At 40.1% G+C, this 16228-nt stretch overlaps 1 protein-coding gene across 6 annotated transcripts in view; it reads right to left on the bottom strand.

Annotated features, from left to right (window-relative positions):
- CDKAL1 (CDK5 regulatory subunit associated protein 1 like 1) overlaps window positions 1-16228 on the bottom strand; it is a 603129-nt gene that overhangs the window by 65466 nt on the left and 521435 nt on the right. The gene's annotated exons all lie outside the window — the stretch shown is intronic.

The raw sequence follows: 16228 nt of genomic DNA, 5'->3' as shown, positions 1-16228 counted from the left end.
GTATAACAAGTGTTACAAAGTCATGTCAAAACACCATTAGAAAACAACAGGTTAGGAATTTAATTGGAGGCATACATAGATTCCTAAACCATACGTATCTGATTCATAGGAAAATGAATTTTCAAAACATCACCTACTTCTGAACCAGTGAGTATGAATTATTTCCATGGCTTTATGTTCTAGAGGAAACTGAAGAGAGGAGGAGAAAGAAAGGATTTAAGGATACATTTTTGAAAACAAAACAATGTTTCATAAATTGCTGGCATCCTAAGAGTCAAACAAATATTTCTTGAGCACCAAGAGTCACTTAGATGGAGATGTGTTTGGTCCCCTGGGAGCTGAACAGACCATAGCTTGAGGGGCTGCAGGAGGCAGCCCTGTGCTTAGCGTCCCCTGTCAGGCAATGACCATTTGAAAGACAAAAAGCAATTGAGTTTTGGAAAAACTGTCTTTGCCTTCAAAATGTTTCTACCAAAATTGAAGAAAAACCACATGAAGCATTCTGGATACATGTAAAATACACCTCAGAATTTGGGACAGGAAACAAAGGCAAGTTCAAAATGAGATGTGAGGCTGGCATGGGCTCATGGAATTGCAAACACTATGCAATCCCCAAGCAAGCAGTGTCATTAGCCATCACTGTGTCACTTGGATTTGACTCAGGAAATGTTTGCTGAATGACTGTGGGGGTGACACATAGAACAGGTTACCTGTTGAATCGGTTTGACAGCTGTCAGCTACTGAAGAGATTCGACCTTATTCAAAGCTATATATATATATATAGATAGATATAGATATACACCCACGTGGATTACTTGGCCCAATGCCTGGGACCCATTGAGTATTCATTCATGTTTAGTATTTAATGGTCGTTAAAGAAGGTGGGCTTCCCAGGTGGCGCTAGTGGTAAAGAGGCCATGTGCCAATGCAGGAGATACAAGCATTCGATCCCTGGGCCAGAAAGATCCCTTGGAGTAGGAAATGGCACCCCACTCCAGTACTGTCGCCTGGAAAATTCCATGGGCAGAGGAGCCCGATGGGCTACCACCCAAGGGGCCACTAAGAGTCAGACATGACTGAGCGAGTAAGCACACAAAGAAGGCAGGTTAACCCGGGGATTATTAGTAGGCCCATCAGAAAGCAAAAAGGAAGGAGTCCCAGAATTGGGGAAACTAAAGACTCCTGGGGACAAGTGAGAGAATTCCAGGAAAGCCAGCAGAGACCTGATTGAGTCGAGGGGAAGGAAGAGAGGAACCTATTTGGGACAGGAAGGAAAGGAAAGATCACGAACCAAGCGCAGGGTTACTTCTGAGGGGGAAAGGCGAGAATATTTAGAAAGTCACAGTGGTCTCCATCTTCTCAGTTAATGAAATAATGATACTTATTTTTAAAGTGCATAGGTCGTGGTCAGCAAAGCCAACATTATTATCTGACCAGGAATAAAGCTGGACTGAGTAGAATCTGAGTCTTGAAAATGGAACCTGAAAGTGACTGCGTGTATGGGGAGGGGTGGCATGCTAGCGAGAACTAAAACATCTAATAAATTAGATATGAACCGTATTTCCCAAACCAGTGCTGTAATGTTCAATAATTTTATCAAGAACTGTGCTAGGCACTGCGGGGAATTGAGAGAAATGTAAGATACGGCTCTTGTCCCTGAGAAGTTAAATAACAACCCAGGGATACTTCATGGTAGAATGTGAACAGATGCCAAAAAAAAAAAAAAAAGTGAGAGAGATAAGGGCAAGAAGTTCCATAACAAGAACTACATTCATTACATGTTACTTCTTTTTACATTAAATTCTAATAATTATCTCTTCTGCCCTTTTTTTTTTTTCATTTTTGCTGCTGCACATTTTGTTGTTTACAGTCAATAAGAAGTCATTTTCCGGCTTTCATCTTGGAATAGTTATTTTAGTACGTATTTGAGTTCTTTTGTTTGTGAAGAAATTGCTTCTCCTCAAGGTTCACTGAACAAAACAAGTCACAAAGCTTTGGTTGAAACAGGGTCATTTCTTAAGTAGACAGAACAGATTCTTTTAAGAAACATTCTGTGCAAATACAGGCCTGTTTCCAAGCTATGCAACAAACAAAAGCTGTCATTAATGTCGGTCCATGCCGGGGCTGGGTCTGAGAGGGTTAAGGTAAAAAGCAAGTTATTGTTACTTCTCCTTCAGTTCGGTATGGCTTTTCTGTAATTCTCCAGAGCTAGGCAGCTGACAGCATGGATTTTTATTGAAGAAATGCTATGACATTTGTTCTAAATGTCACATTTCTCCCCCACAACCTAAAAATAGCATGTCACCATACCCCTACCCCTAATAAAATTGTTGGCTTGGAAATGACATTGATAAGCAAAATGAAGCATATAACCTTTTCTCCCCTTTCTTATAAATGTTTTATTTATTCCTGAGTAACATTTGGTATCTTTTGGAGGCTGAGATCAAAGGGACAACGCAGTAAATTTTACTGCCGAAGGAGTCTTTACAGTACGGGGCTGTCATTTTTAAAGCTTGTTTCAGGCTGGTACTGCTGCCATTTGAGTAGTGATCTAGTGACTGACAGAAAATATCTGTAGAAATAATGTGTGCTCTCATAGTGATGTGACATTTTATGAGCAGTTTGACTGTTTTCATTACTCTGATTTCAGTCTGGTGAAGAGTGAGTGAGAAAGCCAGCAATGGAATATGGAAAGCCAGTCAGGATGAAGTTGATAGGATAACCTTGAAATCAGGCTGCTGTATTTAATAAGGCTCAGTGGCAATTATCTGAAAGCCTTTTACATATTAAGTTGGCAGGAGTACTTAATCTGATCAGTTCCAAGGTTACTGGTTTTATTGATAAGAATGTTTGGCTAGCTGACACTTGAGCCAGGTTTCAAGGAACTTTATGGAGGCTTTGACTATACTTGCCCTCATCATCTTAACTAGGTTTTAAGGGTGACAATTTGGTTATATAGAGAAATGTGCATTACAACAAAATTCCTGTCTGAACCATTCCCTTCAGTGGTGGGATTCTGTTAAAAAGAACATATTGCTAGAAAACACAGTCCTGGACCAAAGCCATGTAAACAAGCTTCCACCAGATGCTTTCAAAGCCATCACTGGAAGTTTTGACTTTTAGTATTGCAAATGAGGGATACCTGTGTACCTTGTTTATGAATACCCAACAGCCATTTTCTCTTGCTCCTCAAAGTGTGTGCTGTTTGATAAATTTGCAATTAGTGCAAGAACTCTTACAAATGAGTGTGAGATCCTTACTACTCCTTTGAACTGGGATGTTCAGGACAAATATCTCCTGGCTTTTTTGGTGACACACAATCTGGAATTCCCAACTTCAAGACTGGTGGATGGGACGGACTTGCTTAAAGAGTGAAGATAGCCAACTACCCAGTGTTTACATCTTTACATGGCTTCTTTACCACCAGTGTACACAGTCTCTTTCAGAAAACCCTGAAGCTGCCAGGCCTTAATAAATTTTCAAATACTTTTATTAGCATAATGTAGGGGGGTAATGATAAGCTGTAAGGTTGTTGGGGAATCTGTAGTTTCACAAAGGCTCTAGGATATACAGCTGGCAGAATGCCAAAAGGCCATTGTATATACAAATTACTGCGACCAGATCAGTGCTATTTTCATTGTATACTACCAAGATCATTTTATTATATAAATTCTCCTTAGAATGTTTTTTTTGTATATAAAGGACTACAATTTCTTTTTGCTTTAGCTGCTAGTGCCTCAAATGTTGACTGACACCATGAGCTCCTTGAAGGAGGCTGTCTTTATCTTCTGTCTCCCTGAGCACACGGCAGATACCGGGGCACACAGCGGACACTGGTGTTTCCTACACAGAACGAATGCCAATGTCTCTTCTGCCTCTAGATATAAAATTGCATCCGCGTATTCTCGGACTTAACCAAAAATTCAGTCTTCATATAGTTTTTAAGATTTCAGTCATGAGTGGCCATCTTTTCCATTTGCAAAGTAGGTAGCCTTGGTTTTGGACAACAGCCTGCAGCTCCAATTGTGTCTCATCTCTCCCCCCACCCTTCAACTTTATCCTCTATTTCTGTGGACATTTTATCAGTACACTACCGTTCTCTGAAATTATAATCAGATGTTTTAAAAACCTCTGATCATTCTCTGTAGCTGTGAAAACATAATCAAAGTGTTTGAAAAAGACTGCTGTGGTAGAAGCTAGCTAAAAAAGGAAATCATGTCCAGAAAATCTGTAATTTTTTTCAAAAAAGGATAAAATAATTTATTGGGGGCTCAAAAGTAAAGCACTCTGATTCTGTGCTTTGCTCAGAATACACAAAACACTGAAAAATCAATGCGTCTGAGTTTCATAAAATAAAGATCTATTCTTCTGTATATATTCTGAATGAGGTTATCTAGGGTATTATTATTGTTGTTGTTATTAGATGGTGATTATCTATGAGATCAGATTTTCTTAAAGGATGATTTAAGACTATTTCCCAATGTAAACGTTAGCAATAATGTGAAGCACAGAAGGGCAACACCAAAACCTCAGTCGTACATGTCTAGCATTTAACTTCATAACCCCTCAGTTAAGACACAGTCTCTTCCTTTGGTTCATTCATAAACATTCCCATCTTCTTGACTGCCTCCCCATTCCCCTCCAAAACAAAACATTTATTAACTGAAGCTTCCAACTGTGACAGAAATTACAGTCATGTTAATGGTACAGATGGTGTACAAAATGCAATCTAAAAACATGATTAAAAACTCAGGAGTTAGGTAACCCAAGTTCATCTCGGATATGGCTGACCAGACAGCTCTCAGGAAGGAAATACACGTTTTTGGTTAATTAGGTTGCTTTTATCCATCCCTGTAATTAGAACATGCTTTCCCCCTACTTAATCCTCAAACAGTCATTAGATTTAATAAACCTTTCTCGATTGCCACAAATGAGAAAATGAATTAGTTAAAAAGTAAGCATTAAGCTGGTATTAGCAATATGATTGTAACATTATGTGAATAAAAATGTTTTTGTTTAATTATTCAAGATTAAATATATCATTTTATAGCTTGTTGCAAAAAAGTGCACCAGGCTTCCTGTTTCTTTTCTTTCTTCCTTATGCTGCTTTATAAGGGAGTAAAAGCATTAATACTGCCTCCACAGATTACATTCCACCAAATGGAAGTGATTATTAATCATTCTTTCAAAAAAAAAAAAAAACAAGCCATAATTAACTTCTTCTCAAGTCAAAGTAGAGTCAGAATCCCACATGACTAAGGAGAGAGGGTGGTCCTGGTTGCAGGGCACTAACCAGGGAGCTTGGCTCAAATAACTTGCAAGGCTCCCGTGAACTGACAAGGGAAGTGGAGATGCAGTTTAGGCTTCTTTATTCCTACTAGTTTAGGCTCTAAGTCCTTGTGTGATGGTCTGATCTTTCCTAGGTCCAGACCGGTCCAGAGAGGCCTCCTAACTACAAAGGTCCCATTAATCCCCACCTGGATCTACGGGCCGGTTTGGTAAGAAAGTTACTCACTCACACGGTGCTACTTTTCAGACGACTAAAGGTGAAAGTCATTTTTTAAAGTGAAAAACAATACACCATAAAGTTGAGGACCTAATTCCAGACTTTCATCTTGCTGAGCGTTCTCTGTACTAAATGAAGTCACTCTGTGTTATATGTCAAGAAGCATCTCAATAAAAATGACTTGATATTTGAAAAAGAAGCCAAGCTGGTCCTCACCTGTATCGTGTGATACAGTCACAGCGAGAACCAATCTGCTAGATGGCAGGGTCTAGGGCATCAACAGTCATCTCTCTGCCTGTGCTAGCTGAAGAGCCTCTGGCCATGGCGCCCACAACCATGACGGCTGATGGGCATGGACAAGTGTGGGCTCCCCGAAATGTAGGTATGGATCTAGATCAGATAGGAGAGTGCAGGAGAAAGGAGGTTTATTTTGATCATAAGAAAACAGCAAAGATTTGAATACACCTGGGTAGGAAAGTGAGTTCAAGAATGTCTTAGTGGGACCAGTCTATTCCAGGAACAATGCTAGACTCTCTAGAAATATGTCTACATATTTTCCCTCTCACTTCAAAACTCATAATGTTAAGAGTGGAGGCAACTGAGTCCAGTCCAGTCTTTCCATATTTACTCTGAGTTGAAACTACCTTCAAATTTGTATGGTAGATTGGAGAGGTTAGGGTCTGAAATCAAAATCATTTGTTCCTCTGGGCTATGGGACAACAACTGTAATATTTTGGGGTAATCTTAAAGGAAGAATGCTATGCTGTGGAGCTGATAGCTGGTCATGTCAGCCATCTTATCATTCTAAATTTCAGAGCAGGGGGAAAAAACCCAAGACCCAGAAACTACATGCTGGCGCTTAGGCAGCTGCCTGGTCCCTGACTCCCAGAGCCATACCCGAGGATACGTTTTCTTTTACTGGGCGATTGTATTGCATACAGTCCAGACCCAATAAGGAGAGCAGGAAGATGTAATACTGAATGCTAGTTTGGAAGTGCAAAGTCTCCAAGCCAGTTGTCACATGTATTTATTTTAATAAGAAACATTACATTTTAGTCCACCATAACCTTTAGGAAATATCACCCTTTATGTTGCCTAGTGTATCAAATTATAGAATCGGTCAGAAACCAGCCATGTGATTTTAGACAGATACTCAGCTTCTCTGGGCTGTGGCAGCCTCAGTGCAAAATGAAGTGGTTAGATAAGACGATCTCTATGGTTCTTCTAATGCTAAAATTACTTGATTTCACCTGTTCCCTAATACCACAGACTGCAAATCCAAATTACTATTCTTTGTTGAGATTAACTTGGAATGCTCCCTAAAAAGAGGTGAGGAATCAAGTTAAGAAAAAACTGCTCCTTTACAAATGAGGTAGAATAAGAGAGATGCGTGTCAAGATGGATGCTTGACCTAGGGGTTAATAGAGAATTCCAGTTTTCTGGGATGTTGCTAACACAGGAGGAAAAAAACAATCTCTTCTCATAATAATGTTACAAGCTTTTGGAATCTTTTTTGCTTTTTAAGGAGTTACTACAAAGGAGATGTTTATTCTGAACATGAAAAGTTCAGTTCTATAAATGAAGACATTGACATTATTACTTTAAAATTTTTATAGACTTTCTGCTCTTCTTTGTTAAAAACAAATACAAAAATCTGCACACTTTTACAAGTCAAGACATTGTTCTGAGAAGGCAAATGTAACTGCCTGGGAAGAGAGGCTGTGACTCCAGCACACGTCCTGCACACGCAGCTCTGCAGACCTCACAGAAACACGTGGAAGATGTTAACATCTTCAAGGCTACAGGCAACTGAAGGGGACGTGACCACCTAGCGCTCAAGCCTTGGGAAAGTGGAGAGCTAATGTTGGTCACTTCATGAGGCTGAAGCCGTGTGTAAATCTCTGATTGAGAGTAAGAATACTTGAAACAGAAAAGTCTCAGAAAATAATGTGAAGTGATGGCGGGCATTCTCCTGGGTTGCCTCCTCACTGGGGTCCCAGCTTGCCTGCACCCGTTTCCTTCATTTTGAAGAACTGACAGGTGATTCAGAGTGACCCACCCCATCACAGAATCCACTCCTAGCGCCTGTGAGACACTGGGCTCTCCGCTCATGGCTCAGACCTTACCAGTGGGTGGTTTGTTTAAAAGCAGTTGTTAATGGATGTAGGCAACTTTACTTGAGCCAAGGGGAAGAGACCTGACACTTGATTGACTGAACTCTACATCATTTGACCTTTGCAGGTCGGTGGGGTTAAGAGGACCATTTGCAACTTTATGCTCATTCTTTTTTTTTCCCCCATGAATAAGAAAACTGAGGCTCAAGGAAGTGAGAGATTGAAGAGAACAGGGCTTGGTGGTGCCTTGTGTAAAGTACTATACAAATGAAAGTAATTACTAGGATGATTTTGGCACATCTCTATAAATGAAGGCAAAATTAAAACTTCACCTAGAAGGGGTATGCTATTCTTTTCTGAATATGACTACTAAAATATTGGTGTTTCCCACCTTCAAATTCCCTCTTCACTTAGCCACCCATGAAGAGGTGTGCCTCCTCTGTGGCAGACAGCAGGCCAGTCAGCATGGGTAAATGCACTCTTCTATGACCTGAGCTATTCCAGACGGCCTGTCACTGGGCATTCAACAGAAAGCAGCAAGACACACAATTACCCTCCTGACGATGCTCCCTGGGGACACAGGCCTGGAGAATTATGGCATTAAGAAACGGGGTTTGGTACAATCAATAGTCTTTCAAAAGGGTTGACTCTGTGTGGAAAGAAAACAGTATTAAACAATTACACTGCACATAAGCCTTCTCTAGAAGAGTTTATAGTTGATCATTTTTATGGTTTAATAAAAATGCATTTGCTTTCACTTATTACAACTTCACCAGGAAACTGAAACACCTAGCAAGACACCAGCTGAAAAAAAAATGAAAGCCTGGCAAATTTAAGAAGCAAAATATCAAGTTCTAATTTAAATAACATTAAGCCGATTTTGTTTAAAAACAAACACAAAGCTTTTGTGTGAGCTGTTAGTCACCCTCGTTTTTCTGCCATTGAAAAATGAACAGCAGAGCTTTGGGGAGGAAATACTAATATTAAAGGTTGACATGGTCCTACCTTGCACTCATGAGACATGAGTCATCCTTACAGACACTTGTTTGATGATACACACGAAAATAGAAAAAAACAACACCTATAAAACAGAGATATGTTCAAAGAAAAACAAACTTTTAGAAATTTATTACTGTGTGTGTTTTTAACTTCCCCAACTAAGGGTATACTGACCTATCCTGGTTGCTCTTATTTTTGATGTCCTGGCAAAATTGTTTTGAGCTTTTAAAAAATAAAATATGAATAAATGAAATATGAACTTACAGATTATTGTTTCTTCATTGGAAAATAAGGATTAGACCAAATCAGCAAATTAATTATGCTCCCAACACTTTCAGCCTGATGGAATGATTATTTGGTTGGCTACAGGCTGTCGGATCATGCATTCTTCTCTGTAACAAGGCAAATTAGATATTTATGCTGCTATTCCAAACAAAGCAGACATGTTGTCTGGCAGGGATTTTTTTTTTCTACACTAGTTAGAACTCTTGTGAGTAAAGCTTACGAGTTTTGTCATGTGGCACTTCTACCCCATCACACATAAACAATCTTTATGAGGGTCATACTGTTTCTTATTTAACAGTCAATAAATGTACTACTGCCATTCCTGTCTCTGACTTTTTGCAAGACTTTTGTAAAAATGATGTTTTCTTGCTTTAATCTGTACACAAACTAGTTCATGTTTATTCTTTACGAATGTCTTACTACAATTTGTATTTCCTGTTTCTCTGAGAGGGTTCTGTGTTCTGGCCTATGCTTTGGCTCAAATTGTCAACACAACTGTTCACCTCTGAACCTTCGTAATATCGGACACAGTGCTCCTCACATCCTCGGCATGTCAGCTTCCACCTCCTGTAACCTGCTCAGTTGTTGCCAATGAGAGTTCTCAGCTGATGAATCTAGCCAGTCTCACTTAGTTCTTGAGCTAAATCATTGTCAGCGTGGAGGGTACCTTGGTGGCCACTAGCTCACTAGGAGGTAGCAGCTGAAATTAGGTGTGCTAAACCCCGCTGCTTGAAGTGAAAATGGAGTATCCCAATTTCTGTGGAGTCTCAGCTCTCTGTAAACTCCTGACAGGTTGACTTGATCCACACAAATTCTTTCTTTCTTTCTTTTCTGTTGGTTTTCTGATTGGTGACCCCATGGACTATAGCCCACCAGGCTCCTCTGTGCATGGGATTCTCCAGGCAAGAATACTGGAGTCGGGTTGCCATGCCCTTCTCCAGGTGATCTTCCTGACCCAGGGATTGAACTCGCATCTCCTGAACTGCAGGCAGATCCCTTACTGACTGAGCTGTGAGGAAAGCCCCAGGTACGCAGAGAGGCCCCTAATTCTCACCCTGTGGCTCTGTCTCAAGTTCACTAGTCCCTTGCCAGCAGGGGAGGAAAGGAAGGTGAGAATTAGCAGGAAGTTCCTGCTTTCGCATCACCCAACTTGAAGGCTGGTGAGAAACAAATTCATCACTATTCTGGGATTGCCTGGACCAATGATGCTCAAATTTCTGAGGTGAAGAGCAGCTTAAAAAAATTTTCCCCTCTTTCCTCTCTTCCTTTCTGAAAAATATTTCAGATGCATCAGGAACCAATTAACTTATGAATTACTTTGTCAAATTCTTAAACACTTATTCCCACCTCTGTACATAGCTCCTCTGAGATCAAAATGTTTGAGGACCTGCTGGATCTGATGACCTCACTTAGAACAACATGGGCCAGGCTTCTTATGCTCTTGGGTCCCACGCACAGTCTCAGAGCTACTGAGTGAATCAAACCTGAGCTGGCCCCACTGGAAGGATAATTTTCCATCCTTTCTCCTGACCTCATCCCTTCCCTCGCTGTCCACAATGCCAACGGTGCTGATACCCTCGTATGCCTCGTGGCAAAGGCTCTTCCTAGTTATGAAAGGTACACAATAAATATTTGCTGAATGAACTCCTGTGTGAAAATTGCACTGATTGATTCACTCACTCAAAAAAGTCTTTATGAAGTGTTCAGTATGTGTCAGGCACTCGGTGAGATCTTGGGACATCCAACTTATTCTTAAGTAGATTTCAGTCTATACGAGAGACAGGAAACAAACCCATAACCACAATTTCATGGGGATACACGTCACGGCAGAAGGATGGACACATATGAAAGTGCCACTTATGCCAGTCTGGGTTTGAAACAAGCAAGGGCTTCCTGGAAGAGCTGGTGCCTGAGCTGAGTCCCAGTGGGTTAGAAGGCATTCATCACAGAACGCAGGGCAAGAGCAGAGGAAACAGAACCTGCAAAGATAACGAAGCAGACGGAGCCTGGCATGATTGAGAATCAAGTAGGGGAGTGAAGCTTAGACACGGTGGGTAAGCGGCAAGGCGTGAACATGAGGTGTGAGTCGGAGGCAGGGAAAAATAGGGAATGCAGTGTGTCCTATGAGCTCATGACCACAAGTTTATGCCGTGCAGGACTGTGCTGTGCAACACTCATGATGTTGAGCATCCCTGACCCTGGGTACCACATGTCAGGTCATCATCATAGTATGACAACAACCCTGGTTGAGAACTTCGGGTAGACACATTATTTGGTCAAGAAGTGGCTAAGTCTCTTAAGAAGATGCAGTGGAACCGTTAGTCTGAATTAAAAGTGTGATCCTAAATCACGTGTTCAAGGAAGATCACATCAGTCACGTCCAGGTTTTTCCCAAGAAAAATCACATCAGATTCCTCCAGTGTTTACATCTGGCCTCTACAAGGGGGGAATCTGCAAATAACTTTACCGTAAATCCAATTCCACTCATCAAGTATCTACTTAGAACCTATTAGATGTCAACCTCTGGCCTAGTTTCCTTTAAAGCATTTGAAAATGTAAGACATGGCCTCTACCCATGAGAAATTTATAATCTAGTTGCCAAGACATAATTAAGGATACACACAAGGCGGTATATAATCCCGTGCTTGACAAGAGCATTATTCATATGTTTCATGGGAACATTTAGCAATTAAGTGGATTCCTCTTTACTCCTTCTCCTTGATCTTTCATATCTGACCACATCCTCTATCAGGGAAGTGCAACAAAGAAACAGAAAGTCGGCAGAAAGCAGAGATTACCACCAACTCCCTACCAGTCTTCCCAGTCTCTCCCTTACTAGGGATTTTGGAGAAGATGCAATTTTAATTCCCCTAAGAGGAAACAAAGTTATTCTTGCCTGTAACATATGTCCTAACAATTAACATGATTTTCCTATATTCTCCCTAAGTGATGATTTTAAGAAAAGACACACTACTACCGGTTTTGCGCTGAAGGTGGAGGTTGTTTTTCTCTGCCTTCTCCAGTGCTGTTATGTCCTTCTTAGGATACGCTGGTGACCAGAAATAACTCCTTCTGGTCACTGTGCTGCTGCTGCCATCCTCTCTTCACCCCAGTTCTCTTCCTCAATGACACTGCATTTTCCTCAACTACATGGTCACCAAGTGTTATGGGTTTTGCCTGAAAGGGATAGCTGCCAGTGATTTGTGGATCTCTTTGCTGGGATCATAGTCACCAAAAGTAACCTCCCACTGGGGAGAAGGCTAATTTCAAGTTATCATTTTCATAGATTGCATAATTGATCAGTTCCAGAAAGTCTGTTAGAAAATAAGAAGGTTCATTAACACAGGTGAGTGAACAATTAGTTATGAATACTTGGGCTTGAGTCCTTGTCTCTTCTATTAAAATGAAAGTAGCCAGGGAGATTCTCACACTGACCCTTTTCAATAATTTATACCTGGTAATGGACATGTTTAGCATATTCTTTCCTGCAAGTGGCTTGACTGTGAGAGGTGGAGGAGTTTGGGAGCAACGAGCAGGTCAGGCAGAGAGGAAAAGGGGACGGTAACAGCCAGAAGAGGCAAACTTGACTTCACAGCCCTCTCCAGGCCTGGGCTGGACTTTGAATTTATGTATAAAAATGGCCTTGACTGAGTCAAGCCATGATATGTGTGTATTTTCATTACGATGTATTTTTCTCAGCTGCCATGGAAAGGCGTGAGAAATACAACATGAAAATATTCAATAATTCAGTATTTCTAAGTGTCTAGACTCCTGAGCATATTAAATAGTAATTGTTCAGCAGGAAGGGAAAGGAAATGGGTAAGAGACTTTATGAGCACTTACGTACAATGAATCAGTTGTTTTGAGAGGTTCATTTCTCACAACAATTAGACACTGTGCTCCTCTAGCTTACAGATGACCAATGAGAGGGTCAGACAGACTAGGAAATGCGCCCAATGTTTCACAGCTAGTAAAAGGGAAAATGCACTTTTCAAGCTAGGTTCACCTAACCTTCAGATTACTTGCTCTTTCTCCTATTTGATATGCTGCCCAGATGTTCTGCCAAATTTAGATTACAGAAATGGGAAAAAAATTATGTTCGCTAAAGGATGGGCATTTAAAAAGCTTTGGGTTGTGGTTGCCTGGGTTGAAATGTTAAATAATGGTTTCCTCCAAACTCACACACCCCCTGATAACGTTGGTTACTATGCCTGAGCTACTGACTTTGGAGAAATTGTTTTCTTTAGCATGACAAAATCGAGATGGCAATAAAGTATCTACATAGATCTTCTGGGGTTAAGGGCATCAAGCATCATTTGAAATAAAAATATGGTCTTAGTAACACATTTGAAAGTGAATTGCTTTGCTAATGTTAAAGGGAGAGAGAGGAAAATGAATAAAACAGCAAGAATGAAACTGAAATGAGGCTGAAAGGAGGGAGGAGGATCTGTGAGGAGAACAGGGCACACTTGTATGTTACATGGAGCTCTTCTAGGAATGTTTATAAACAATAGATGTGGAATGAAAAGCTGAATAGCTGTGATATTAAGACTTTCCATTCTTAGGAAAAATAGGGACACCTTGACCTATATATTATTTGATTCTGACAAGTGACTTCCTATCTTGTCTAACCTTTCTATTAACGGTGCAAGAAGCTTTCCTTTCAGTATTTTTTCTGCCATCTGAAAAAAATGAGCTTTAACAGCCATCATGCTGTCATTATGCCCTGTGAATAGATTCTTTTAATAAAGAATTCTAGTGAAATTACTGCTTAGGAAAAGAAAACCGATTCACAGTTTTATATGTGTCTTATTTAAAAAAAAACCCTACATTATAAAATGAAGACTCTTTCAAAAGGTAAATATCCCATATATTTAGAAGACTTCAGTCTATTTACCATTTCAAGACTTTTTCATGCTTAAACTACCTTTTGAAAATAGGTAACAGATTGAAAAAGAAGGTAAGTTAAGAGTAGTTCCTTTCTTTAATATTATAAATCTACCTTTGGCAGTGAAGGTCAAGTGCAGGTTGTAAATAATTGAAATAACTCATAACTAATACACAGGTTGACCAACTATTATAGAAAACAGCCAGCTTTTTTTTTTTAAAATAGCAAGAATGGGTATTTTCAACGTGAAACTAAATAATTACAGCAAACTAGGTTAACTATGACATGTAGAATTCTACAGAGCCAATGTTCTTTCCCTGTTGTAAATGAGCCTTGATGACCTTTTGTTCACATTAATGCTGACAAACTCTGCATAATGCATGACTGTCCCATCCTCTAGCTCCTCCCAATAGTTTCCTGCTTTTATCCAGTCAGTGCACTTACTCCATGTCTATGGATGTGGCGCAGGGCACACATTAGTCAGGGGTCGGGGTGAGGGGGTGGAAATGGTAGACACCAGTCTGGACTATCAATAACCTTGGAGGCCTTGGGGAAGATACAAGGGCAAATAATCTATTGTGGTAGAGAAGAGACAGCTAGGAAGCAATCCCTCAGTATTATCTTTATGATTTGAGTTAGCATCAAAAGACATAATACATGAGAGTATTTCCTCCATCAAGGAAAAAGCACTGGGAAGTTACCTGCACAGGCACATGCTGGTTCTTTGGTTACAATTTAAGCTGGATGTAGAAACCCACAGAGGTACACTGGGACCATTACCCTCTTGGTGAATGAATACAAGGGCCATGACAATTTTAGATAAACTTCTAAATGTGAGTTTTAGGGGGGAAATGTGGGTAATTTTAGGACTTAGGAGAATGAGGAATACATTGACCTGAATCAAATAATGAATGAGCCTTGATCCCCACCACTGTCTTCAGGTGTGAAGCTGGTACAGCATTCCTTGTGCTTTCAAAGTTTCCTAGGATGTGGTTCCTTTGAACTGTATCTGTAGCTTGCTATGAACAATGTTACTATAATAGAGTCACTGCTAACAGTGGTGTGAGTGGCACTCAGTGTGGCTGTTAGAATTAAAATTAGCTGCTCACTTCTCTCCTCCTCAGCACACCACCGTGTTGAGACCTTGGCCTACATGATTCTTTGTTTCCAGTGCCTTGCTTACAGCGACTGAATAAACAAATGCAAATTTTATAAAATTTCATATAATGATTTCTGAGTCCCGAGTTAAATGGGGACAAAGCTGGCATCAGGGCAAGACTTACTGTTTACAGACAATAAAATCCGCCCTGTGATATCAGGCTCAGTTCACAGAGGCACCTGATTTCATCCAAAGTCAGAGCAAACACAAAATCCAGCCTTGAACAGAATTTATTTTTTGCTGATTAGCAGAACCATACACATTCCTCCAACAAGCTGGCAACATGAAAAAGCACCTAAAACTCAACAACAAGTAAATGTTTATATATTCATGATAATGCGAAATCAGGATAGTGTAGATTCATTAAAAAGTTACAGATTTAAAAGTCACTTGTGTTCTTGTATTTACTATTTGAAAGAGGTTTATTTGGCACTCTGGGACTTTATCGCCTTTTGAATCAAAGTCTAACGATGAGTCGTGGAGGAAGGGGAAAGCTGTCTAGTTTGTAACTTGTCCATCTGTTCGTGCCCTCTCTCTGCGTGGCCCCAGTTCTCCGAAAGAGAAGTGAAGCACTGGGCTTAGAAAGCTGTCTTTCAGGCATTGCCTTCCTGAACCAATGAAATGTTTTGCTCAGAAGCCCTACCGTTTCAGTCCTGTCCAGGCTTCAGGATGAATGTCCTTCATTTTAAAGAAGCACGGTCCAGTAGTTTAGATGTTGCTTGAAGAAGGAGTTAAATTAAGTTTTATTTCACTAGCATATGGTCCTGTACAGGAAAAGAAAAGTTTTCAACCTCTGCTGGAAACTCTAAAGGGATTTTATACAAGAGGAGGAACCCAGGCACCAGGAAACACATGTGTTCATCATTTCACTGGTTTTTAAATTTACTGTGATGTAGGACGGGTATGTACCACTGTGCAAACTCTCTCCCATGAATATAACAGATGAAATCCAGGGAAGTTTCATCGACACAAATTATAACACATATATTTCTCATGCACATTATACCATTTGACCCTCACAAACCATGTTTAATAAATCAGGTTTGAATTAAAGATATTTCTTTTTCAGATAAAAAGCTCAGTGAGACTATTATGTATGAGAAGGATAATTATATATTTTCTACTCTCTAGTTTTTCAATGCAGTGTTCTTAGTAGTTGAGTGTATTTTTAAAAATCAATTAATAGAATGAATTAAGAAATAATGGGATGTAAATACTGAAAATAGGCTGGCCAGTTTGAACCCATTTTCAATACTGTTCAGCTAGCCGAGTGGCAC

Source organism: Odocoileus virginianus, chromosome 27 (assembly GCF_023699985.2).
Source record: "Odocoileus virginianus isolate 20LAN1187 ecotype Illinois chromosome 27, Ovbor_1.2, whole genome shotgun sequence".
NCBI classification, from domain to species: Eukaryota; Metazoa; Chordata; class Mammalia; order Artiodactyla; family Cervidae; genus Odocoileus; species Odocoileus virginianus.
The sequence above is the reverse complement of the archived record's forward strand: the minus strand, read 5'-3'. Positions and strand labels throughout refer to the sequence as shown.